Source organism: Struthio camelus, chromosome 17 (genome assembly GCF_040807025.1).
Source record: "Struthio camelus isolate bStrCam1 chromosome 17, bStrCam1.hap1, whole genome shotgun sequence".
NCBI lineage: Eukaryota > Metazoa > Chordata > Aves > Struthioniformes > Struthionidae > Struthio > Struthio camelus.
In genome coordinates, this window is record NC_090958.1 from 18,737,418 (window position 1) to 18,762,663 (window position 25,246).

The window sequence follows — 25,246 nt, forward strand, 5'->3', positions numbered from 1 at the left end:
GGTCCCCCGCGCGTTTCCCGCGGGGCCGCGCGTCCAGCCGGAGCCGCCGCGGGGCTCCCGCTCTGCCGCCGCCCGGGAAGCCCGGACGAAGCCCGTCCGCGCGTTTTCCCACCCCGGTTTCACCGCTCCGAATTGCAGAGGGCTCCGGAGGAGGCGTTTGTGAGTGACTCAACGCCGTGAGCCGACCGGCCCGGACCCTGCCACGTCCCTCCCGGGGACGGCGAACCGCTCACGCCGCCCGCCGCCGAGGCCCCGGCAGCTGCCAGCCCGTGCAAGATCGGTCAGAAACGGGGCAGGCTGCGTTTTTCGTGCTGCTCGGAGCCGGCAGCGGGAGCAGGCTCTCGTGCCCCGGCCGGCGCGGGAAAGGCACTTCTGCGGTGCTGCAGCCGCGTCCCAGCTCTGCCCGCTCATACATCTTCAATGTAAAATCTCCTCCTTTTGTTTTCAATCACTGCGCCCAGCGCACGCGATGACATTCAGCTTGACATTTCAGAGGGCTGTTTAATGGATTATTTACTTGACTTGCCTGTTTACTTTGTTCTTCCCCCCCCACACACTATTTTTATATTGGGATTTAACATTTGCACTTCAGAGGGCGAACGGACGAGCCGGCTGCCGGAGGCGAAGCCCCCGGACCTCGGCCGGGCCGGGCGGCGGGAGCGGGCCCTGCACGAACCCCCCCAGCGGCGGCCGGGGCGAGCGCGGCGGCACCGGGAGCCCGCCGGCCTCGGCGTGCGGCAGCAGCAAGGACGGCGCCCGAGGAGCAGCCGGGATGCGGGAGCAGCCCGCGGCCGCATCCAGCCCGGGGCTGGCCAACCCGGCATCCCAGCGAGCGCCCGGAGACAGCCCAAAGCCGCCGGCCACCGGCCAGCAAGACCTCACCTGCCCTCCCGCCCCGAAGGGGAAGCCGGGGGGGGGGTCTTTCCCAGCCTCTTCCAAATGAAACATCCTCCTTTTTCAACTGCAAAAAAACCCAAGTTTTCCCCTGAAAAACCTGCATAACTGCGAGAGCGTTTCGATATTCCACTCCAAAAATATTTCCCTTGAGCCAAAGCCATTTTATTCCTTGCCTGGTCTAATTCATCTCTGTCCTCCCGCCTCCGCCGAAACGGCGGCAGGAGCCACCCGAGACGGCGATCAGCATTTCTTCAGCCAGGCGGGTGGAGGCCGCTGCGTCGCACAGCGGTGCCCACCTCTCCGGCGACCCGAGGAGCTGCCCTCGCCCAGCTGCTTCGCATTTCTGCTCGAGGGTTTTTTCCCCTCCCACCCCCCGAAAAGAGCAGCTTCCGAGGCCCCCGCTGCATCCCCTCTCCTGAACCCGCTTCCTCCGACATCTGCGAGCCGAAGCCGCTGCCGGCAGCCTGGGAAGGCTGCCCACGCCGCCCGGCCCCGTCCCGCGCTGGGAACACAATTGCAGGCAGATGTTTGGGAACGTGCGGTTGCTCGTCTGAGCCGTCCCGGCCTCCCGCCGCCGCCGCTGCCGTCGCTGGGTCGGGCAGCGCCTGAAAAGAGCTCGGGGCTGGGGCAGGTCCTCTCGCCTCCGCCCCGGCCGGGTCCTCGGTTCCCGCGGCTCCGTCTGCCGCCCCGGCAGCAACGCCGCTCCTCCGCGAGGGTGCAGCGGGTTCAAAACACGACCCCTGCGCGCGCGCTGGCCAGGGGCGCCCCTCGGGAGGGGTGTCCTCGCTCGGCGCCGGAGGGCACCAAACCCGACCCCCTGCGTCAGTTTTTCCAGTTCACCCGCTTTTGTCCCGGGGGGGCTCAGGGAGCCGGGGGCACCGGCCGGGAGCGTCCCCTGCTGCCGCGGGCCGGGTCCTGAACGCAGCAAGCGCCCGGCGCTGTCGGGGGGAGCACGCCCCAGCTAGGACGGACGGACAGACGGACGGACATTGCATCAAAGCCGTCACCCGAGGCTGCTCCATCCGCCCCGCTGTCACCGGTGCTTTCTAAGTGTGCAGCTTCTCCAGCCGCGGGTGACACGCGGTGACCCGACGGGAGGGCAGCAAGAAAACACAAGGAAAGGGGCAAGCAGCTGCCGGTACCCAGCTCCGGCTCGCCCTGATTTTAGCCGGCGGTCGCCATGGTAACGGCTCCTGCAGGGCCGCGGCGATGCCCCGGTCCCCGAGGACGCCCCCGGGCGGGAGGCAGCTCGGCAGCCCCGGCGCCCCGGTGGGGACGTGGGAGCGGGGAGAGCCGCGACCTGCTCGTCCCCCGGCGCTGGCAGCAGAGCGGGGCGAGCCCGACCCCCCCGAGCGGATCCGTCCCCATCAGCGGGGCTCCTTGGCTGCTAACGAACCTCGTTTGTCCCCGTTGTGCACCGTGCAACACATGCAGGTCCCTCCCAGGCGCCTTCCACCCCCCCGTCCCTCCGGCTCACGGTCAGAGTCCCCGACCGGGCCCCGTGCAAGGCCCCGAGGCAGAGCGAGCGGGGCAAAGCCAGTCCCCAGAGGGGAAACTGAGGCAGCGGGCGCTGCCCGGAGGCTGGCTGCACCACAAAGGGGGTGTCCCGGACTCACAGCCCCCCGGCGTCCCCCTCGCCCGCGGAGGCTCAAGGCAAAGCATCACCGTGGGGGAGCCCGCTTCTTACCTGCCTGCACGGTGCTGGGGCACATCCGCGCTTCCTCGCCGCTGCCGGAGAGAGCCCGGGGCCCCGCGCCGCCCGTGCGCGGCCGGCACCCGCAGCCCCTCGTCCTCAGCCCACGTGAGCCGGGGAAGGGAAAAAAAAGAAATAACTGGAAAAGGCAGCCTTAAAAAAAGCCCGCTTTGCCCAGGGTGGAACAGAATAACAGCATGAGTCAGTGTTTATCTGGGCAGAGCTGGCCGCGGCCGCGGGACGCTCCGGTCTCCGCGAGCCGCCGCCGCCGCCTCTCCTCCCGGCGCAGGTCGCGCAAAGCTCTCCGCCGGGCGAAACCGCTGCAGGAGGCGCGCGAGGTGCGCAGCGCCCCGGGGGCCACGGGCCGCCCAGGCCGCCCGGCTCCCCACCTCCCGCGTCCTCTCTGCTCCTGCAGGAGGTTTAGTACTAAAGAAGGGGAAAATCCTGGGATTTTGCACCTTCAAAGGCAAAGGTTTTCTTTAAAAGGGCAGTTTATGTTTCTGCCTTGCTTGAAATGACTCGAGCTGCTTCTGAGATAAGAAAAGTTCTTTTATCTTCTATTCTTTTTTCTTTTTATAGAGGTCACTATTAATTTTAGACTCTCTTGGCATTTTGCAGGCAATAAAAAGGCCCATAAAAACCCCCCTTTTCCTGCAAACAGTGCCTCGCCAAGATCCTCCTCTCCCGCCAGCCCTGCCGCCTGCAGAAGGCACCGCGCGGCGCACCGCCGCGACTTCGAGGATGCTAAAGGGAGCCAAAGCGAAAAGAGGAGGCGCGTCTGTCCCTGCTGCCACCGCCGAGGGACGGCGCGGCTGCGCCCGAGGGGAGGCTCGGCCCCCGCTCCCGCCGCGGCAGCGCAGCAGCCCCCCGGCAGCCCCTCCTCTCCCGCGGAGAGGGAAAAGGGCAAAAGGAAAAGGAGGAAGCGGGTGGTGAAAGGGGAAGGTCGGAGGCGGCGGCGGCTGAAGCCCAGCCCGCGCCGCCGGCCCAGGGGAGCGCCACGAGCTGCAACGCCGCTCCACTGCGGCGGGTCCCAGCGCTCCCGCCAGCCGGCACGCTGGTGCCGCTGTCACCTCCGGCGTCCCCAGGCCGTGGACCAAACCCCCCCACCCCGAAGCGCTTTGCAACGACATGGGGGAGAAAAGCCCCCGGCGCGGGCTGGCTCCCTTGGGCACGGCGCTAGACCACCTGCCGGGCACCTCCGCGGGATCCAGCGCACATAACGCGGCGGGGAGAGTTATCGGGGCCCGCGGGGCCGCCTGCTGCGGCGCCTCCGCCGGATGAATCCCTGCATCCCGCGGGAAGGGAGCCGGCGCGACCCGCGACCCGCCGCGACGTCATCGCTGCCCCCCGGCCGAGCAGGCTCCGCCGGCGATGCCCCGACCCTTCTCCTTCGGAGAAGGATGTGCGCGCGTGGTCGAGGCGAGAACAATGAAACCGCAGCGTTTGGCACCAAAAAAAGGCTCTGGGCTGGTGCAGAGACCGCCCCGGCCTCGAGACGAGGAAGTGACACTCGGCGGCAGGACGTGCCGACCCTGACCCTGGTTTCACTGCGCTTTCCTGCAGCGTTAGGCTGGATGCGGCGGGCCGGGGGAGGCCGGGCATCCTGGCACCCGGCGCCCCTCGGGCAGGACGAGGCCGGGCATCCCGCCCGGCTCGGGGGAATTTCGGCCGTGCCAACGCGGCACCGGTCCGGGAGCTGCCCGGGCAGGGGGAGGGCAGCCGAAGGACCCCCCCTCCCCGAGAGCTGGGACATCCTCGCGTGCTGCTGCACGTCCAGCCGGGTTCGCTCTCGCCGCCCGGCCGCTGTCCGAGCCTCCGCTCGCCCCCGCGCCGGCGCCTGCCCAGCGCCGCGGCCCTCGCGGCCCAGCTGCTCCTCTGGCTTCGGATGCAGAGCGGGAGAGAGAAGCCGCCGGGAGGAAACCATCTGCCCTCCGGCCATCACCCGCGAGCGCAGCCCAGGGGCGCAGGGGAGGCAGCAGGACGCCTGCCCAGCTGCCTCCGCTCCCGGGGCCTCGGAGGATTTGCAGGGAGCCACGAGGCCGCCCAGCGCGGGGCAGCGGGGACCGCTGCTGCCGGCCGGGCGCAGGAACGGCCTCCCCGCTGGGACGCCACCAGGGACGGCGGAGAAAACCCCGAGCGTCCCCGAGCCGCTTGAGCGACGCAGCACCCGCCTCGGGAACCCGGGCACGCGCACCTCGGCCTCGAGGGCGCCCGCCGCGGCGCTGGCGGTCCCGCGGCCGCTGCCCAGGCGCCAGCTGCCCCTTGGCTTTCCGCCCCCTTGCCGCGCCGTGCCGTGGCCCCCCCCGCCGGCCCCGACGCTCTCGCGACGTCGCTCTGGCCTGGCCGTCCCCAGCTGTTCCTCCAGCTGTGCCCAGCGAGCCCCGGGGCGGGTTTGGATGCTGCAGCGGATTCCCAGGGATGAGCCAGCCTGGCCCCGGCTCGGACCGGGATCCTAAGCGATACGATGCCCGGGGGCAGCCTTCGCTCGGCGCGCGCCAGCCCGCGACTCCCAGGCCCGCGCCGCGCTCGCCCCTGGCCCCGTGCAGCCGGGACGCCGCAGGGCTCTGCCGCCGGCCAGGGAGAACGGCTCCCTGCACGCCTGCGCAGAAGGACGGCCGCGGTTAACAGACGGCACGCGCGCCGGGCCGAGATCCTGCCCCCCGCACGCCAGCCAGGAGCATCACGCACCAGTGCGCTGCTGCTGCTCGGCCTCAGCCCCGCAGCAGGAAGAGATGCCGGTTTGCTCGGAGCAGGTTGCGCGACGGCCGCCGCGATGTCCCGGCTGACGCTGAGCCTCTTGGCTGGGGACGCGCTCCCGCGCGCGGAGGGGCAGGACGGCCGCGGCGCCGCGGTCCCCAGCCCCGCGCGGAGCCGGCTTGCGCCAGCCCGGGCTGGGCAGAGGAAGGCCAAAGCTGAAAAACAGGAATTGGACCCCCGATACGAGCCCTGTCTTTGCATAACGGCATGTTACAAAATCACCCAAAGGTCGAATCATGAGAAAATTTGCTGACGCGCCGCGTTCGGAGGGAGCCGGGCCGGGGGAAAGGAGAAGAGGCTCCTCCACTTCTGCTGCGAGGCGGCAGGGAAGCGCAAAGCCGGACGCCTGCACGAAGCAGCGATCCGCCAGCCCGGGCGGCCCGCGGCCGTCACGGCAGCGCGCGACGGGACCGGCCGCGCCGCTCGGCTCGGCTGAGACAGCCCTTGCCCCCGCGCGGCCGAGCCCTTTCCAAACCCGGACGGGCGCAGAGACCCTGACTGCGAGACGGGCCGGCACGGGCTGCAGCCGGCTGCCGTCGATTTTGCTCCTGGGAGGAGCGGGAGAAAAGGAGCAGCAGGTTTTGCCTGGGGAAGGAAAAATTTAAAAAAAAAAACAACAAAAGAAAACCCCTGAACCAGGGCAAAAAGTGTTGCAGAAAAAAGCTGGGTGGGCAGGGGGGCAAGGGCGGCTCAGCCCCCCTTGCTCCCGCCTCCTGCCCCTTTCCCACCCTTTCCATAGGGAAAATACCTGCTGCCTCGGGCGGTCCCGCACCTCCGCCCGGAGCCGCCGCCGCCGCGCTGCGCCAGCAGGGATGAAGTCCGGGGTCCCCGGCCGCCCCGGTGGGCTCAGCCGGGGAGGAAGAGGAGCTGCTCCGCACAGGAGGAAGGCTTAAAGCAAGGCTGGTGCCTCCCGTGCGCCGCCGAGCCCTTCCCGGAGAGCAAACACGCTCTCATATCCTAGCAGACACCCGTGTCCAGGGAGACACGCGCGCGCGCAGCGCCTCACCCAGCGGGTTTTAAGGGAAAGGGGAGGGGGAAGGAGCCACCGCGGCATCGCTTGGGGTTTCTTGGCACTTCGCTCCGCGAGCAACAGCTGGGAGAGGGTGTAACGTCGCGAGCTAGGAAAGCTGGCTGGGATCCTGCTGCGACCCACGGCGAGGACGGAACGGGCGGCTTCCCGCGCGGCCGCCGGGCCGGCCGGCCCCCAGCGCCCCGGGGCTGGCGGCTCCGCCGGCCGAGGGCTGCCGCGGGCCGCAGGGCTCGGGGCCGAGCGCCCGCGCGGTGCCATCGCCGGACGGGGCGCCGCAGCCCGCGCCGGAGCGGGTCGGCCCGCCGCTCGCCGCCGCGGGCTCCCCCTCGCCCGTCCTCCCACCGCCCCCAACTACTTCCAAGACGTTGACTCACTTCCCTTCTTGAAATCTGGCTTCCAAACGGCGCTTCTGCTCTTTCCGGGCTGTTTTCTCCGATGCCTTTTATTACCATCAGGAGCGAGCAGCTGTTTCGAAGCATCCTTCCCCCCCCCCGCCCCCCCCCCCGGCCGCAGCCCCGGCTCGCGGGAAGAGCCCGCGGCGGCCGCCGGCCCCGCTCGCACGTGCAGGGGTGCCGGCAGCAGGTGGGCGAGCGGGCGCTGCGGGGCCAGATTTCACGCCCGAGGCCGCGGGAACACAGCCCCAACGGGACAGGCGGCCCCGAAGTTTCCCCCGGGGGAGTCCCCGGTTTCTGGGTGTCGAACGGTGCAGCCTCCACCCACGCCGAACCGGAGGTTCGGATAAGCCAGGGTTTGATGTGGCGTGGAGAAACTCCCTTTTCCTCCCCCTGCCTTCCCCCAGCGCTCCCTAACTGCTGCCAAACCCCGCGCCCCGGGCCCGGCCTCCGCAGCAGCTCGGGGACCGCGACCGCGCAGCCGGGTGAGGAACACCAAAGGCGTTACAGAAGATAACGGGGACGGGGACGCACGCTCGCAGCCGCAGCCCGGCGCGAGGGACCCTCCCAGCGCCTCTCCAGGCCCAGGCCCAACATTTCCAGCGCTAAGAGCCATCGCTGCCGAAGGGTTTGGTTCCCCCCATTTTGGGTGCAAGGCCGCTGCCTTGGAAGGACAGGGAGCTTTGAGGGAGATGCCCCCCATTTTGCCTTCCTCCTGCTGGCAGGATGCAATGAGGGAGAGGAGCAGGAATCGCAGGAATTGTTGGTTCAGGACAAACCAGCACCGTCACCTAGTGCCGCCTCCTGCCACCAGGCTGGGATCCTTCCTGGAGAGGGACCCGGCCAAGCGCAGCGTGCACCCCGGCACCGAAGGACCAAACTTCTTCGCGCCACCCAACAGCCAGTTCAGAGCTGAGCTTGCAACATTGGCGATGTCCTCAACTCCCCTGTCTCCCGGTCCGTTCACCTCCATTTGGCTGACGGTGGTGGCACGTGAGGCGCGGCACAACCCCTCGCCCCAGCAGAAAGAAAGTTCATAAATCAAGGTACTGGGGACTGTTCTTTTCTTTAAAAGCAGTCACAAGCTCAGGGAGCAGGAATTGAAAAGAGAGCTGCCTCCCAGGCAGGCACGCATCAGCTCTCCCCAGGCCATACCCCAGCCAGCGTGTCGGCAAGCGCCTGCTCTACCCCCCAAATACTCCGTTTATTCATCGGCAACACGCACGCAATCTGCTGGAGACGTGTTTCTGGAAGCGACGAGGGAGCAGGTAGACCTCTGCCTGTTCGCTATGGACGGGGGCCAAGCCGCGTCGCAGGGGGAGCAGATCTTCTCGGCAAACTTCTAGGAAGGTGACAGGCCCTCAAAGAGTCCTGCGAGCCGAGGCAATGAAGTGGAGGGGAGGGGGAAAGGCAAGCTAACTTTCTCTCCTTCGATGCGCTCTGAGTCAAACAGCGCTACTGTGGACCGTCTCCTGGATCAGGCCCGAGCTCTCGGTGCCAGCTGAACTGTTTGACTGAGTTGTTGCTATCAGCAGGGAAATACATCTGGCAGCGCCTGGCCGAGCTGGCGGGGAGCCAGCCGCGGGCTCTGCCGACGCGGCGGGAGGACCGGAGGACGAGCGCGCTGTCCCGGCTTTGCTGCATCTCGCAGGACGTGAGGGAAGCATGCAAATCCTGGAAAGACTCAAACCCAGAAGGATGCGCGACCTTGGCAGTTCCCGCTCGCGGGACGGGACGGGACGGGACGGTGCGAGCCCGCCAGCCTCGCCGGAAAGCGCCGCCGGGGCGGCGTGGCGGGGCGCCGGGGGCACGCGCGGGGACGCTCGGCCGTGGACGGTCCCTGCCCGCGGCCGGCAAAGGCTGCTCTGGGAAGGTGAAGACATGCCGACTCGGGACAAAACGTTGCATCCCGAATGTTTGCCCAGAGATGCACACTACGCGATTTGGGGTTTTCACTCTAAGCAACGCAGCTGAGCGCCGCTCGGGCAGGGGACGGCTGCCAGCAGCAGCCAGCGAAGGCAGCGCGGCCACGGCCCGTGCCGGGACCGGCGACCTCGCAGAAAGGGCCCGGCGGTGGGCGACTCGGCGCGGCCGGCAGGGCTGAGCAGGAGGACAAAGCCGCGGGCGGACGCGGCACGCTCGCCTCCCGGCCCCGCGCTCCTGCTGACCCAGGCGCCCCGCTCGCCTGCCTCCCGGCCCTGCTTCGCGTCTCCAGACCCCGGGGCCGACCGGGCCGCGCGGCCCCAACGCCCCAAGCGCTCCCAAGGATGGAGATCAGCCAGCGGCGCCGCGGCAGCGCCCGAGCACCGCTCGCAACGGGGCGCAACAGGACGGTCAAACATCCCCGGGATTAAAAACTGGCGGGAGCGGGAGGAGGAGAGGGGACAAACACCCAAATCGGAGCCCCGCTGCACCCAGCACGGCAAGGCGCAGGTCGGGGCCGGGCAGGGACGCCCCCGGCTCCCTCCCGAAAACGCCGGCTGGAGGAGAGGGGGGGAAGGACAAAGCCCCGGCCCGAGGAGCGAGCGGGCTGCCCGCCGCGGTGACGCCCGCCGGCTTTCGGGCCAGCTCCTCTCCTGCGGCGTTGCACCAGGGCGGTTTGTCCCCGTTTCCTTCCCTCCTGCCGCGCGCCGGCGGTTCAGCGGCTCGCTGCGTCGCGGCTGCTGGCGAGGCTTTTTCGAAACCTCCCAGCGCCGCTGGGCCGGGGCGAGAGGCTGCGGCATCCCGCTTCGCGCCGGGCTGCGCGCCGCCGGCGCCCGCGGGCGCTCCCTCCCTCTCTCGGGTGAAAACCCGCCTGAGTCATCTTCAAGCAGACGTCACCCTCCTAACGTGGAAGAAAACGCAAGAGGTGCTTTTCCTTTTTTCGTCCCGCTGCTCCGCCGCCCCTCACAGGGTGACCGAGTCCGGCCTCTTCAGCGGCACCTCGGGCTCTGGGCGCTGCAGCTCCCGGCACCGCGTCCCTCCTCGCCGCGCACAGCCCCGGGAGGACCAAGCCGGGACGACCAGGGCCAAGAAAGGAGAAGCCCACGCGGCCCCGAAACGAGTCTTTTCTTTCCGTTACTGCAACGCGAAAGGGGCAGGTGAAGGCCAGGAGCAGGCAGGGACCGGTCTCGCCCCTCGGAGCCGGGACGTCAAGATGACACGCAGGCTGGACTGCTATCCCAGCACGGGTAAGCGGCCTCTTAACCGGCTTGCAACCATCTTCTGAGCTGACACGGCTCAGCCTGTGCTCTACATAGCTCAGCTCTGTAGTTTCTTCACCCACAGCACTCGGAGCTGCATTTTGGCTGAGCAGCATCACATCCGACCGGACGGACGCGGCCAGAGGAGCGGCATCATCCCAGCTGGAGATCCGGGCGTGAGAGTAGGCATCAAGCCAAGAAAGACAGACATAAATTACCCTTTTTTTAAGGCTTATAACAAAAGGCCGTCAGCCAACGCACAGACCACGCATGAGCCTAGGCCGCACGCGGGCGCCGTCGTTCGAGGCGCGCGGGGACAAGGGCGGCAGCGAGGCAGGACTCTGCGCGTGGCCTTGGAGCTGCAGGACCGTGGCCTTTTTGCATCTTCATGCCCTGAAGAGAGCCTCCCAAGACGCTCTGTGACCCCCTCGCATCCCTGCAGAGATCGGAGGCCGTTTCCCGCGTGCCGCACACGGGAGCGCATCCCCCGCGCTCTCCGCTTCACGGCCTGCTGCAGTAACAGGCTACGCGGCCCATTACCGCTTTGCGAGCCGAGTGGAAAGGAAAGATCATTGCAAAAATAAAAAGCCCACATACAGGATGTCAAAGAGACTGGTCGCTTTACATGTTTCGCTGATTTGATACAATCACGGAAAAAACAGTTCCAACCTTGTGCAACTCCTGCCTTATAAATAGCAACCAAACAAGGAAGCCGACACGGCGTCCGCGCAGCCACGGCCGGGCTCCGACGACGCTGCCAAAAGCCGCTCCAGTCCCACGCGCTGGGAACGGCGCTGCCGGCTGCAGCCGCCCGGGGCTGCCCGGCGCGCGCTGGGGACGCGCTGCCAGGGCGAGCGGCGCCGGTGCCGCCGGGGAGGGAGACGCTCCAAGGAGCGGGGCACCTCCGCATCCCGCTGCTGCCCCGGCGGCTCCGAGGAGCAGCAAGCGTCGCAATGCCCGAATGCAAATTTTACTCCAAAAGCGTTCGCCTTCAGGAGAGGCTCCCTCTTTTCCCGGGGTTTGCGTTGCTCCCTCCCCAAGCCTGGGAAAAGGGGCAAGGACGGGAGCCTCCCGGCTCGGCGCCCGGCGCGCCCCTGCCCTGCTCCGCTCCCCGCCGGAGCGCGGCTGCTGCTCCGAGGTTCCCTTTCGGCACCGACCCCCTCCCCGCTCCGGCGGCGCGCGGGCCGGGGCGCTGCCTCCGCTGCGGCTCCGGCGTTCGGGCGCCTTCCCCCTCCCTCCCTCCGCTCTCTGCCAGATGTCCTCAGTCCTGCGCCGTTTGTCTCTGCTCCCCGGCTCCCCCCCGCCAAGCTCTCGCACGGCCCGTTTTAACCCACCTTCCCGGGGGGCACGGGGCTCGGGCAGGAGAAGTTGGCAGCCTCGCGCACCTCCGCTTCCTCCTGCGAATTTTAAGCGTGTTGGACAATTTCAGACAAATTCGGCTCAGAGCCTCAAGGAGATGATTCCCTGCAGCCTCCTCGAGGAGCAAGCCGGGGAGAGAAGAGAGCGGGCCGGCGGCCGCACCATCGCTGCCGGGACGGCGACGGCCCGGTGAGACACGAGCTCCCCGGCCGCCCCCCGCACCCTTCCCTGGCCCCGAGAAGCCCAACATGAGCTTTCTAACTTTGCAAAAGCCTCAGCTTGAACGCAGGGAAGGCAGCGCCCGGGCAGCTCCTCGCCATCCCAACGCCTCGGCAGCGGCGCGTGCCCAGGCGAGCGCAGAGCCACCCCTCCGCGGTGGGATGGGACAGGACGAGCTGCCCCCAAACCCGCTCCCCAGCGCCCGTTTCCCCTCACAGGGCCTGCGGGCTCCTGCCAGCTGCTAACGAACAGGGCTGAAACGAAGCCCAACGACACAGCTGTGAGGACAGAGGGAACAAGCCTAATTAAACAGACTATTGCAGCACTGCTGCCCATGGCAGGTGTCTTCAGCTTTCACATCCCCTGCGTTTCTTGCTGAGAAACGAAGCAGAAAAGGGGATGTGGATGTTCGCTGCAAGGGCTCGGGTGAGGGAAGCTGGGTTTTGGCAGCCTCTGCTCTGCCATCCCCGGCAGAGCCCTGCGGGGAGGGGAGCCAGAAAGCAGGGGAGGGGGTCCCATGGGAGCAACAGGGAGCTACTGAGGCTCCCATCTCCAGACGAGCTGCCCAGCTCAAGCACAGCCATAAATCCCCACCCAGGGATGTTTCTTTGCTGTATGAGGCAGTGATTTTTGTGTTTCCCTGTGGGAACAGGGCTCAACTCATCATCCTCATTAGCAATTGCAGCCAACCATCACAGCAGGCTTAGCAGCTCAGCCCATTGCCGAGTTGCTTCACAGTCCAGCCAGGACCTCCAGGAGCAGGAGGGAAGGCTGGTCCCATCTCACGAGCAAAGGGAGAGGTGCTTCATTAACAATCCCTTCGGCTTGAGCAAAGGGATCAGGCCATGGTCAGAGGGTGAGCTCAGGGCACCCGCCACGTCCAGGATCTTGTCTCTCCAGGAGAAGCTGGAGAGACCCCAGAGTGATGGAAGAGCCCCACTGGCCACCCTCAGCTCGAGGACAGCCGGGGGAGAGGAGCCACCCACCAGGCTGGGCCGCCATGGCCTTTCCATGACTTCAGAGCTCCAACTCGGTGGGCGATGAACATTCCCAGCACCATGGGCCAAGCGAAGCTGGAATCACATCCCAGGGAAGAGAGTCGTTTCCCATAAATTGCTAGTTTTCTTCAGTCAGAAGAGGTTTGTGAAGGTTACTTAGGCTTTCACAGCATAGTTGACATGCAGAACTGGTCTCTGGCCAAGGTAAACGTCTGCAGCTGAAGACATGCGCGGCAGTGAAGAGTTATTTTGGTGCCTCTGCAGGGCCCACTGGCAAGCGGTGGCCTCGGGTGCCGGCACGGCCAGGAGCAGGGCCGGCGGTGGGCGCTGGGGCAGCAGGAACACACAGCCAGAACGGGTCAGGTCTAAGCCCCCTGTGCACAGCACCGGTGGTGAGGCCAGTAGCACAAGGCAGGGCTGCTGCAGGACTCGGACAAGAAGCACGGGACAAACTGCGGCCCAGCCAAGCCAGCCCGAGCATCCCTCTCCCATCACGCAGCCACCAAGAGGGATTTAGAGGGCACTGTAGCCAAGTCCTTGAAGCCTCCATCCCTTCATAGCTGTAATAAACCCCCCAGGTAAACGGGAGAGTGGGACAGCGTGGGAAAGGCCAGCCAAATATCGATGAGTTGGCCGTTGCTGCAAAGCCGCAGCATGGGGCAATTGCCAGAAGCTGGGAAAGGCTAACGAGGAAGGGGCAGGCTGGTGTCCTCCTGTGACAGCCATTCAGCACCAGAGAGTCACCCGACTTGCCATCCTGCCGCACGACAGGCACGAGCAGCCCCGGCCCGCAGGAAGCCTGGGCTCAGCACTGAGCTGCGGGAGGAGGTCAGCCCCACGGCAGGGAAACCTCCCTGGGGAGGCCCCGACACAAGGGGCAAATAAACCCCCCCAGCTTGGGGGGAGGATGAGCCCACCACTTCTTTCTGACCCGGTTCAGTGGGTCTTTTCTGTCCTGCTGTGTAATGAGTGACACCAAGGCCAGACCCCAATGCTGCTACAGAAAGCCACCCATGGGACTGGCCCTGGACAGACACTGCAAGTCCACGGCTTCCCACGCCACGGCCACGCAGCTGCAGGCTGCGTTGAGGGCGGCTGCCATGACATGCCGCTTCTCTCCTGTGGGACGCAAGGCAGATTAGTTTTAATTAGAACCAAATCCATCCAACCCTTTCCTTAGAGGCTGATTACACACATAATTAGCAGTTGATCTCGGTTGCCCGGCTTTCCCTCCTGGAGCCGGGCAGGCTCCCAGGTGACCCCTGCTATCTGGGAGCTGGCCCTGCTGCTCAGTGCAGCAGTCAGAGGGGCAGGCAGGGCCACCGCAAGGCAAAACCCCAAATTTACCCACAGACCTAAAGATGCTAAAGGCAGCAAAACACTAGAAGACTCAGTCCATCCTGCAAGGTAAAGTGCAGATCTGCACACAAGCTCATGCCAAGACCGGCATGCCTCCCATGCTGGTCGCTCCCCAGGTTTGGCCCAAGAGATGAGCTTCAGCAGGCTCCTGCCATCCTGTGCTACAACGGCCAGGAGGTTCTGCAGGAGGCTGAGCTCACACGTACGTACACAGCCAGTGCTCCTCCTGAGAACACATACTTGCATCCCGTGGGTGCATTTCCTTAGCAAGGGAAGGCTCCAGCCACCTCCAGGTGCTCCCTAGGGAGCAAAGAGCACCTTCCGCCTCAGGCTGAGCACATCTCCCCTGGAGTGAGAACAGCTCCTCTTGGCAAGGCCAGAGAGACTCACTTCAGTGACCAAGCCAAGGTTTCAATGCAGGTGGAAAGCCCTCCTGGAAGAGGAGATGGAGCCAAAGGCGCCCCTCTGCAGCCAAGCCTGCTGGCGGCTCATCTGTCCCAAAATAGCACTGGATCCCTCCAGCAGATGCTGATCAGACAGTCTGCACAGCCACCCATTCCTCCGCTAATTGCTCTCGAGATGGCTTTGGTACCAAGCAGAGCCCTCTGCCTCCTGCCTGGGTGTAAGCACAAAAATCAGTACTGGACATCCTATTCTAGGCAAATGTGCAGGTAGAAAAGAGGGATCAAAGCAAAAGCAGTGGAAATGAGACTGCAGACGCCACCACAATCATTTCGAACCAAAGCATTTCACTGGGGTCCAGTGCTAGATTGACTTTGCCATCCTGCAGTGCCAGGGGCCTGCAGATTGCAGCATGCTCCTCAAGGCCGGGAATGGGATGCTAGGCATCAGCTGGAAGATTTCACGCTAGCAGGTGTCCCTGCTACCCTTTGAAAGCATAGTGTTCCCTGTCCATGCTAGAGACTATTTGTATTTTCAAATCCAGGCTGAGATTTGGCAATAGCTTCAGAAACCCTTGACCCAGCCAGGAAAAGGCTAGGCTGAAATCAGTCTCTCTCCAGGGGAGAGGAGGATTTTCCGCCCTGTTGCGCTAACAATACCACCTCGGCCGTCACCGCACACTGGCTTTTATGGCAGGCAGTTAATTCAGCCTGCGCCGAATCTGCATCTGTAGTCAGGCTCCGTGCTGGCAGGGAACACTCCCATTAAGCAGGGGAGCCAGGGTCATAAATACAAGGTAAACACTCCTTTGGCCCACATTGGGCCTATAATGCCATGCAAAAGAGGGATCTTTAAAGCTAATATATCAACATTTGATTATATAGCACCTTTTGCATTCAAAGCATCCCCAAGGGCTCTACAGAGGAGCGAGTTAGGTACTCGAGACGCACTCAGAAACAAAACCGGCACACGCCAGGAGAGCGATGCACCTGACGGGCACAGCGCTGCCCAGCTCTGCCGCCAACGCAGTAATTCATCACCCTCGGTGCCCAAAGAGCTCTGCTTGCAAGTGAGGCCAGTGCGACACAGAAGTGACAGGTTGCAAACGCTCCCGGAGCGGGCAGCTCCCCACCAGTGTGGCCCTGGCGGGGCAGCACCAGCCTGCCCCGTCCCTGGCACCGCAGAGACCGCGGTGCGCCGGCTGCTGCCTGCCGCTTTCCACCCCAGAACAGGCTGGAGAGAGAGCGCAGGCGCTGCGGGTCGCATCCGGCCTCGAGCCCCGTCCTCACGTCCAGCGGAGCTGGGCCAGCGTGCGGCTCGGTGGAGCTGCTGCGGCACTGCCGGGCAGCCGCCCTCCCGCCCCGGGCACGGCCGCAGCGGCGATGCCGCGACTGCAGAGCGCCAGGGCTCCTTGTGCCAGGGCCTCGCGGCAAAGGTCTGCCACGATGCCAAATTAAAGCTCGGCTCCTCACGCGAGTTGCTCAGCTCACCTGCACCACGAGGACGACCGCGCGGCCGTGATCCACGCTCACACACCGGGTGATTTATTGGCCGTTTCCGATTTATGCGGGAGCTGTCAAGCGCCATTTGAAGTTCCGGGCACAGAGCATGAGGGATTGCCAGGCACGGGCAGTTTGTTTTATTTTAAAACCTCAGCACAGGACATCCTTTTCTGCATTATCAAGTAACTTGTTTCTTGCCTTCAAGCCCCCCCGGCGGATGACAGGCAGGACATCACCCTGCCGCAAATTTACGAGCGGAGGCTCTTCCTCTGCACCGTATCCCGGCGGAAGCCAGAGCTCGGTCTCCAACGGGCAGGGAGACCAGCGCTTAGGAGAGTCGGATCCAGCCGTGCTCCCTGGTGAGTCTCTCCCTCCTCCCTAGCTCCCAGGAGCCTCTTTCAGGGGCCAAGACGTTAAGGCAAGTTAAGGCAGGGCCCATGGGATGCTGAGCCCCCTTGGGGCTTCCTCGCCCCAACAGCGAGTCTGGGGTGGCACCAACACCCAGGGCCCGGCCGAGGGGGCACGGGGCTAAGCCAGCGTGCTCTGCAGCGGGCCGGCCTCCCTCCCCGCCTGCTCTGCCCCCAGCCCCGTGGCCCTGCAGGAAAGCAGACTTCCCTCCGCAGCGGGCCACGGTGCCGAGCCAGCCAGCCCCCAACACGACAGGCATTGCCAGCCCCGTCCTGCTGGCAAACGTCCCAGGGGAGCGTTTCCCAGTCCGATCTGCCCGCTTCCACATACACCCGCCGGGCAGCATCTGCCAAGGAGGCCAATTAGTCTGATAACGAGCCTGGCATCAAAACAGAAGCCAGGCTCACGTGATCTCCAACTGCTGGGGCAGAGTTAAGGGCTGTTGTATGTCCAAACTGTGCATTTACTAATTTTTAGTCCGGATTTCTTTTAAGCAAGGCTTAGTCCTAAATTCCTGCAGTTTGACTCAGCAGCCATTGCAAAGTGACTGGACTGTTTTTTTTTTTTTCCCAGGGTCCCCCACCCTTAAACACTGTGGCTGCCTGGACTTCAGTCTCACCACCGCGGTGAGCCCCGACCTCGGGAGCACACGCACAGGCAGGCGGAAGGCAGCGCTTCGCTCCCCGCAGCGGGGTCTGCGCTGGGGGCCGGGGCAGAGGCAGGCCTGGTGGGAGCCACGTGCCCAGCCCACGTGCTAGCTCCCACGGGTGGGTGACAGTAGGGCCACGCTGGCGGCACCAGGCTGGATGAAAGCATGTGCCCTCCTCTCAATCCCTGCTGCGAAGACACCAAGCTGCTCTCGTATTCCAGACAGGCATCGCTCTGAGCCATCCATCATCTATCATTTAATGAAATCTTGTGCTCCTTCGGCATCCACCCAGATCTGTGTTTGCCCCTTCTCTGCTAATACTGTGGGTGCTGCCTTTTTTGAAGGTATTAAAAAAAACCCAACCCTCTCTGCAATCAGTCACATGTTCAATAACCCTTTAGTGAGGGATCAGAAAGACAAACAGAGATCCTGGGGTTTGATATTCATGGATAGTCCTACTATTCCCAGGCTCATCTACCAGCCCAAACATGCAACAGATACCACACAGGCAAACTACAACTTCTGCACAGCACAGTGAGGCCCTAGGAAACACAGACAGCAGCAACACCAGATACCACCCTGGCCCTGGGACAAGGAAGAGAGGTCCCCTGGAGATCCATCCCCTGGGGATGAGCCCACAGCCTGGGGCAAGGCATTGCCAGCAGCACCTGCCCCCACCAAAGTACCTTCACACATGACCTCAAGCCACTCAACCTCACCCCATGGAAAGCTGCGCTAAGCCTGGGCTTGCAGCCCAGCCACAGGTTTGGGAGCCTTTAAGCAGAGCAGAAATCCTTGACCCAGCTCCATTTCAGGTCATCTTCACAGAGGGACGTTCACAGATGGTCTCTCCTACCTCATTCAAGCTTCACCCCTCCACGTGGCATCTCCAAGCTGCCTCCTGGCCCTTTGGCTGGGCAGGAACCACAGTAGCAGCAACATGCCATGAGCCCCCGCTGTCACAGCCCTGCAAGGCTGGCACAGCACCAGCCCTCTGCAAGAGCCTGCGCTGGCTGAGCACCAACTTCCCAACTAACTTCATTGCCAGGGACAACCACCAGTGCTTGGGAGAGACTACGCCCTCCTTATTAAGGTCTGCAGGGTTAATTAGCACATGCTGTGCCTTTCCAGGGAGATTAATTACTAAGGATACAAAAGGGTAAATTACTCACTAAAACACAGCTGATCTGTCAAGGGATTTTTGCTTTAAGCACTCCAGCCTGGGAAGAATAGAGTTATTTAGTGCATTTTAAATCTCGCACCTAAGCCCCTTACTCTTACAGGCTGATCACAGGTGGACCCCCCCCACCGCCCCACGGGGTGGTACGACGCCCAACTTCTGTGCCTTTCTCTTGGTGTGGCTGCTCGGCTGTCTAACGGGTTGGGGGGCTGAGCTCACGGGTCACCCTTTCCCGGCGGGGTGGCACTAGGGAGAGCCTTTCCCCTCCCTCCTCTCCCACCTACTTCCACACCTCGCTGGCGCTTGCTATCTTTGAGACCTCTTCGTCTTTGTCACGTGGGGTTCAACCGGCAAAAAGACTTAAAAGCTTGGTGGGAGGGAGAAAGTAAGAGGTGGATGCACGGATGCTGTGCCGGTGCACGCTCTTCATTTATTTAGGATAGCGGGCTAAAAACTGCCTCGTACCCTTACGCCTGTGCACGGGGGAGGACGCTGAAGAGCGGAGGTGGCAGAAAAGCCACCTTCAAGTCCGTGCTGGGAGGTCGTGTTGGATACGGCAGCGCCGGAGGATGGAGCGGGAAGGAGAAGGTGGAGGAGGCGCGCGGATGCCGCAGGCTCTAGCGAGGCGCCCAGAGGCCTCGGCCGGCGGGAGGTGCCGGCGAGGCGCCCCGCGCCCTCCGCTCGGGGACCCGCGCCCGGCCCCGCCGCTGCCGTGGCCCCGGGACGCCCGGAGCGGCCCGGCGGGAGCGGGGCGCTGCTGCTCTCCTGCTCGCCTCGGGCCGCCACCAGCGGACGGGCGCAGATCGGCCCCGGGAAGAAAATGCTTTTTATTTCTCTTCCAAGGACGGCATTTCCCCCAAAGGCTCGCTCTCTCTTTCTTGCCTCTCCCCCCGCCCCGGCGCGTTACCGCGAGGCAGAGAGAGCGCCGGTCGCCCGAGGCTGCAGGTCCCATCCCCAGGAGAAGGCGGCTGCGGCGCCGCCCCGGCGTCGGGGGACAGCTCGTTCCAGCCAGCGCCGTCATTTATATGCTCCATCATGTTTTTAATCTCTGGAAATTTAACGGCCCGGCCGCCAGCGGCAGTAAGGACACAGCTGATCCGCTGTCGGTAAATCACAGGCTCCGAGAGACGCTTCGGGATAAGCCTGCAGCGGAGGAGGCTGTAGGCTCGCCGTAAAGTTCAAGCACAGCACAGATGATAAATCTAGGTAAAGGCGCGCTGCGCCTGTCGCTCGTGTTCGCCCCCTTCGCCGGCCTAAGGGTATATTTGGGGAGAGGCACAGCAGAAGCGGGGATGGACCGGCCCAGCCTGGTGGGAGGTGCAGGGGCTGCAGCAAAAGGGGTTACGACGCTCGGGAAAAAAATCCCACCTCCCTGCCCGCCAGCCGTCACCCGGCGGCCGCGAGCGAGGAGGCGCCGCAGCCCGGTCTGAGCCCGCAACTCAGTCGCGGCGCCCGGGACGGTTCCCTTTTGCAGCCAGCTCCGGCCGCCGCCGCGCGGCACCGGGGCCCCCCGGGGCGGCCGCGTTTCGGGGCAGCGACGGCTGGGTCCGAGCGACGCGGCGGCGGCAGGGAGGGCGAGGACCCGCCGGCCGGGGTTTCCGGCTGCGCCGAGCCACGAGGCGCCGGGTCTTCCCTCCCGCCGGTCGCCTCCGCCTGCCCGATCCCGCGGCGGGCCGCAAGCAGCCTCACCAAACGCTCTCCTCCAAGGGCCCTGGGATGGCAAAGAGACTTTGCGGAGCAAAACAGCACGCGACCTCAGGCGAGGCTTCTTCTCCTCGGCCCTGGGGAGCGCGAGTTGCCGCCGGAGGGCCGGCAGTGAAAGAGGAGCTGGCGGGCAGAAGGCAAAACGCCGGGGAGGGCGGGCAGCGGCTTTAAGCTCCGGCCGCCCACGGGTGTCTGCAAAGCTCGAGGAGCCGGCGGGCCGAAGGCTCAGCTCCCAGGGCCCTCGCGAGGCAGGTCGTCCTGCTGGCCGGGAAACGACGCCTGCGCACCGCGGGGGCCCGTGCCGGGCAGGGGAAGCGGCTGCCTGAGCTCCCCTTCAGCGGAAAGGGCCCGTCCGAGCCCCGCTCGGCCGCCCTCGTCCCGGGCGCCAGGAACAAACGGTTAGTGGTTGTTTGCAGGCCTTTGGAGACGAGTACCGCCTGCTGGCGACCCGCCGGTGAACAACACGCGTTTTGAAGAAATAAGTACCGCCGCCAGAGCCAGCACCGGGGATGAGCTTGGCGCGGCTGCAGAGGGGCCGAGGGCGAGGGGGAGCCGTTTTCCTCCTTGAGCGCGGTCCCAAAGAGCGTGTCGTCCTCGCGTCGGTCCTGCTGGCCGAGGCAGCGGGGCCGGCTGCTTTCTGCGGCCAGGAGCGCCCCGGCTCGCCCCGGCTCTCTCCAGCCTCCGCCGGTTTGCGTTACCGGGCTCTTGCGGCCGCCGCTGGAGAGCCCCCGCGCCGGAGAGCCGGAAACGCGCTTCAACCGTGTTTATAAACCTCCACAGCTTCGCCCATGTCCTCCGTGTGCGGGTCCCGTAGAAACAGGTGACATCTGCATCATCAGGCACATCTGCAGGCTCGAGGTCTCAGCGGTTAGTGGTCTTAGTGGGTTGAAAGCATGAACAGCTTAGTATGGCATTTTTTTAGAAAAAAGGTTCTTTGAACTTCTCCTCAAAGTGTCCGGTCTTTTACAACACAGATGAAGCTAACAACAAAAATCCATGATTAAAAATGTTTACAGAAGAAGAAAATGCCTGTTTCAAAGAACAAAGAGATTCTGGTTCCGGTTGGATTTTTTGCTAATAAAGGGAAAATTAGTTTGTTTTTTTTCCCACCAAAGAAACAGAAAATCACAGCCACGATGATGACTTTCTGCAAATATTTCATTCGGATGAAAAAGTCATCTCCTCAGCTGCTGGCCCGTTAGGATGTGGTGGAGACGGAGAAACAAGGCATTTCTGGAACAAATGACTGTGAAAGGTGGGGTTTCGGGCAGAAGAGAAAGAGCTCTTGAGAAACAAGTCGTGGGAGACTTGGAAATACTTTCCTCATGTTTAACCTCAATTTTAGCGTAGCTGAAACCCTGGCAGCACCCTGCTCGGTGCCCTCTGACTCAGGACGGGGAACGCGCTCCTCTGCCAGGCTACGGGGGAGGTGACTGGCTCCTGTCCCCAGCCCCGTCCCCGTCCCCAGCAGCTCGGCCCTGTCCCCATCCCTGTCCCCATCTCCATCCCCAGTGGCTCAGCCCTGTCCCTGTCCCCATCTCCATCCCTGTCCCCAGCAGCTCAGCCCCATCCCTGTCCCTGTCCCCATTCCCATCCCCATCCCTGTCCCCATCCCCGTCCCCAGCAGCTCAGTCCCATCCCTGTCCCTGTCCCCATCCCCATCCCTGTCTCCAGCAGCTCAGCCTCATCCCTATCCCTGTCCCCATCCCCATCCCTGTCCCCATCCCTGTCCCCAGCAGCTCAGCCTCATCCCTGTCCCTGTCCCCATCCCCATCCCTGTCCCCATCCCCGTCCCCAGCAGCTCAGTCCCATCCCTGTCCCTGTCCCCATCCCCATCCCTGTCCCCAGCAGCTCAGCCCCATCCCTGTCCCTGTCCCCATCTCCATCCCTGTCCCCTGTCCCCAGCAGCTCAGCCCCATCCCTGTCCCTGTCCCCATCCCCATCCCTGTCCCCATCCCCGTCCCCAGTGGCTCAGCCCCATCCCCGTCCCTGTCCCCATCTCCATCCCTGTCCCCAGCAGCTCAGCCCCATCCCTGTCCCTGTCCCCATCCTGTCCCTGGCAGCACAGCCCCGTTCCTGTCCCCATCCCTGTCCCCTGTCCCCAGCAGCTCAGCCCCATCCCTGTCCCCCATCCTCGTCCCTGTCCCCATCGCCGTCCCCAGCAGCTCAGCCCCGTCCCCAGAGCGGGGTTTTAGAGGCCGGGAGCACACGTTACTGCCCGACGCGCGGCAGAGTAAAGGAAGAGAAGAGCATAACAGACTTCTGCTGCTCGCTGAGGGTTACGTATTAGTTCCTAATGCCGCTATCAATTAATTTGAATTCCCCACAGGATCCTCGCCATGTGTTTTGTTGTACAAGATTAATGGTGAATATAAAATTACTTTTTCACCTTGGGACATCACTATAAATCTGGAAAAAAAACATCTAGCAGTTTTCCATAAATATTCAGAGATTTAATGTATTGCCACGTCCTTTGTTACAGGAATTTACTATCATAAACATTTTTCCTCGGGCCGGTTTCACGGCTGGCGGAGCCCAGCGCAGAGAGTACCACTGCGCCGCGTAACACACTCTTCTTGGGTCTTCTCGTCTCGGAAGGTAATTTGAAAACGTGCCATAGCGGAGGGCCAGAAAGTCCAATATCCGACTTTAATGTCACGCCAAGGTCTGGAGCGGGACATGCAGCGCCCTCGCTGCCCGGCAGAGGCAGGAGGGGCAGGACGGTGCTCGAGGGCCCACGCGGCGCGGGCGCCGGTGCCTAGCAGAGCAGGGGGGCGCGTGCCAATAGACAGTTTTGATCCAGTCGTTCCTATCCTTCAAAAGCAGCTTCTTGGCCGGGCAGCTGGGTCTTCCCAGCCAGCAGCGCCTGTTGCTCCGCAAATCCAAACCTCCCTTCAAATTTTTCATTTTTCAGGACCTTGTGTTTTCGGCGGCGGGTCGGGACCCCGGCGGGCGGGCGGCTGCCGCGAGGCTGCTCCCGTCCGCTCCCGCCTGCAGCGGCCACGGCTCACCTACGGGGCAGCCCTTCCCCACGCTGCTTTGCCTTGCAACCTTTTCCTGTGGAAAATGTGACATTTGTCGCTTTTTCTCCAACCCAAAGTGTTTTTTCAATGCGAGAGTTTTTGTGGGAAACCATTTCCACTTTCAGGCCAGCTCGGCTTGTACGGGCATCTTAGAAAAAAAAGCAGCTCTGGGAATGAAAATAAGCAAATTCAGACATCTGTGATAGCGTACAGCTTACTGACTTCTCCGGCGCCTCGTGTGTTGGTGCTAGGACGCGGCTCAGCGCCGGCACCCCTGCCCTCTCCCAAGGTCCCCTCTGTTCGTTTGGTGACAAAATGGCCAAAATGCTCATTACACAAATCTCCAGCCCTGTGATGTGGGTAGGAGAGCGCGTGCTCCCCAGCGAAAGGCGCACAAAAGGAATGCACTCATACATCCTGCTAAAACGTTCAGAAATCCAGATGGAGCGGTTCTCTCCGGGGAGGGGACTGCAACCCTGACACGAACGGCTCGGCAAGGATTTCCTCGCTAAAAACAGTATAGCAGAGGAATTCAGAACAGATTAGAGAGAGTCCCTTCCAGGGTCAAGTATTTTGATGCTCATCAGACCTACCAAATAGCCAGATCACTCAGCAGATTGGAGGTGCAAAATTGGCCCGGGCTAGGCAGACCGCTACGTCCAAAAGCCAGTTTGGGGCAGTGAGATTAGATTTTTACATCTTGGCAGATATCCCTGCCTCCTCCACTACCCTGTTTCAGAAGTAGCGCAGCAAAAAGCAACCTTTCCTCTGACTGCACCCACCGCGGGGGCTTCCCTGCAGGAAGGAAAGGGTGTAAGGTGGGAGCAACATACTGCCCTGCCTGCAAACACCGAGAGCCTTACCCTTGGGGAGCTCTAGATCCATTACTTCAGCCCAGCCCGTGTGCACACGGGAGAATTATGATGCTGATTGCTCTTTAATGGCTTGTGTTGTCTACAAAATTGCTGAAGCTTAATATGTGCCTATCTTTTACGCTACACTTCAGAGTCCACCTAAAAATCAATAGGTTATGCTTCTTTCATAGACAATTTTCCATGTACCGAGGAAGAGAGCCTATTCTCTCTGCCTCTCGCTTCTGCGCGGAGACCTGCACACCTATAAACACAGCCGCATGTTGCTGAAAAGCACGCTTGCTTTCTCCTTCCCGGCCCGCAGAAAACCCGCGCTGATTTGGTTCCCGAGCGTTGCAGTAGCCCTCAGGCGCGGAGGAGAGGAGGCGAAGCCGAGCGTCCCTGCCCCGTGCAGAGCGGCTGCCACTGGGGGCCAAGAAAAGGAAACTCTCAGCTGCTGGTTCGGCTCTGCTGGACAGGGAAGCAAAGGGAAGCGCTGGGGCTGCTTTCGGCCGCTGGGGCCGCAGAGGCGGGCTGCCGTCCCCCTCGGGCGAGCGGGCGGCGAGGGCTTGTCGTGCGCGGGCTGCCGGAAGCAGGCTCGGCGGCGCGGCCGGGAGCTCGGCCAGGGCCGGTCCCAACCCGCTGGGACGCGGGTTCGGTGGAGGCGCAGCGGGCGCCGGTGACGGTCCGAGGCGCAGAGGGACTCTGGAGCCCCAGCCCTCGCTCCGAGCAAGGCGAGCGCCCACGGGGGCTGCAACATCCCGCGCCAGCGAGACCCCGCGCCCGCCCACCCGCCCGGTGCCCTTCTGCCCTGTGTGCAGCCGGAATCGCAGCCGGTGCCCGGCGCCTCCGAGAAGAGCCCGGCTCAGCCCTTGCCGTGACCCCGGGGAGGCAGCCGCCCTCCTGCTCCGGCCCCGCCGCCTCCGCGCTCTGCTGGCCTCCCGCCAGCGCCTCGATCCTTCTCGGCTCCTGGGAGACCCTGAGCCAGACCCTGCCAAATCCAGCTAGATATGTATATTTTTGTAATCTCGTTGCAAAAACAGAAACGTTGATGTGACACGGCTGGTGCCCTTCGAACCCTCAGCAAACGCACAATTACTTAAGCCACCAGCCAGATTGGTCATAAGAGCGGCAAGGGACTTGGATCGTCACCACCACCGGCGATAAAACCTGCTTTTTGCTTCAGTAAATTAAAAAGAAATCAATTTTTCCTTGCAATTAATTTCTGGGCAATTCACTTTCCGCTACAGGCTTATTTGCAACGCCAGTCGGGCCGAGGGCGAGCGCGGTGCAGAGGAGGCCGCTCCGCCGGCGCCACCGTTCCTACCCAAGGGCGTTTTATAGGTCGCTTGGGCGCTTTGCTTTGCTTCCGGGCTGCGCGCGGGGCTCCCCGGGCGCCCGTCCCCACCGCCGGGCACGTCCCGTCGGGCGGGAAGCGGGGGCCGCGGTTTATTTCGGGAAGCCTCAGCAGCCCTGACAGGTTTCAGCCGCTCCCGTCTGCTGGCTCCGCGCGAGCGATGCCGTTTTTAGCCTCATTTTTGGCCCGAGCAGGTTCATCAGCGCCCCATCGAAGGGAGCGGTGGGAGGTCGCCCAAGTCACCCCTTCCCACAGCCACCGCTAAATAAGAGCAACAAACGTCT

General features: G+C 63.6%; 1 protein-coding gene across 17 annotated transcripts in view; it reads right to left on the reverse strand.

Annotated features, from left to right (window-relative positions):
* The window catches only part of CMKLR1 (chemerin chemokine-like receptor 1), an 80,910-nt gene that overhangs the window by 5,522 nt on the left and 50,142 nt on the right, over positions 1-25,246 (reverse strand). For 2 of the 17 annotated variants that reach the window (XM_068911042.1, XM_068911041.1), the window contains exon 1: positions 11,286-11,744. The exons of 4 other annotated variants lie outside the window; for them this stretch is intronic. The gene's annotated coding sequence lies outside the window, so the exon portion shown is untranslated. Of the gene's footprint in view, positions 1-2,584; positions 4,848-5,278; positions 5,726-6,095; positions 6,431-11,285; positions 11,748-25,246 lie in introns of those variants that run through there. 11 more of the 17 variants (XM_068911040.1, XM_068911039.1, XM_068911052.1 and 8 more) reach the window with 9 other exon arrangements.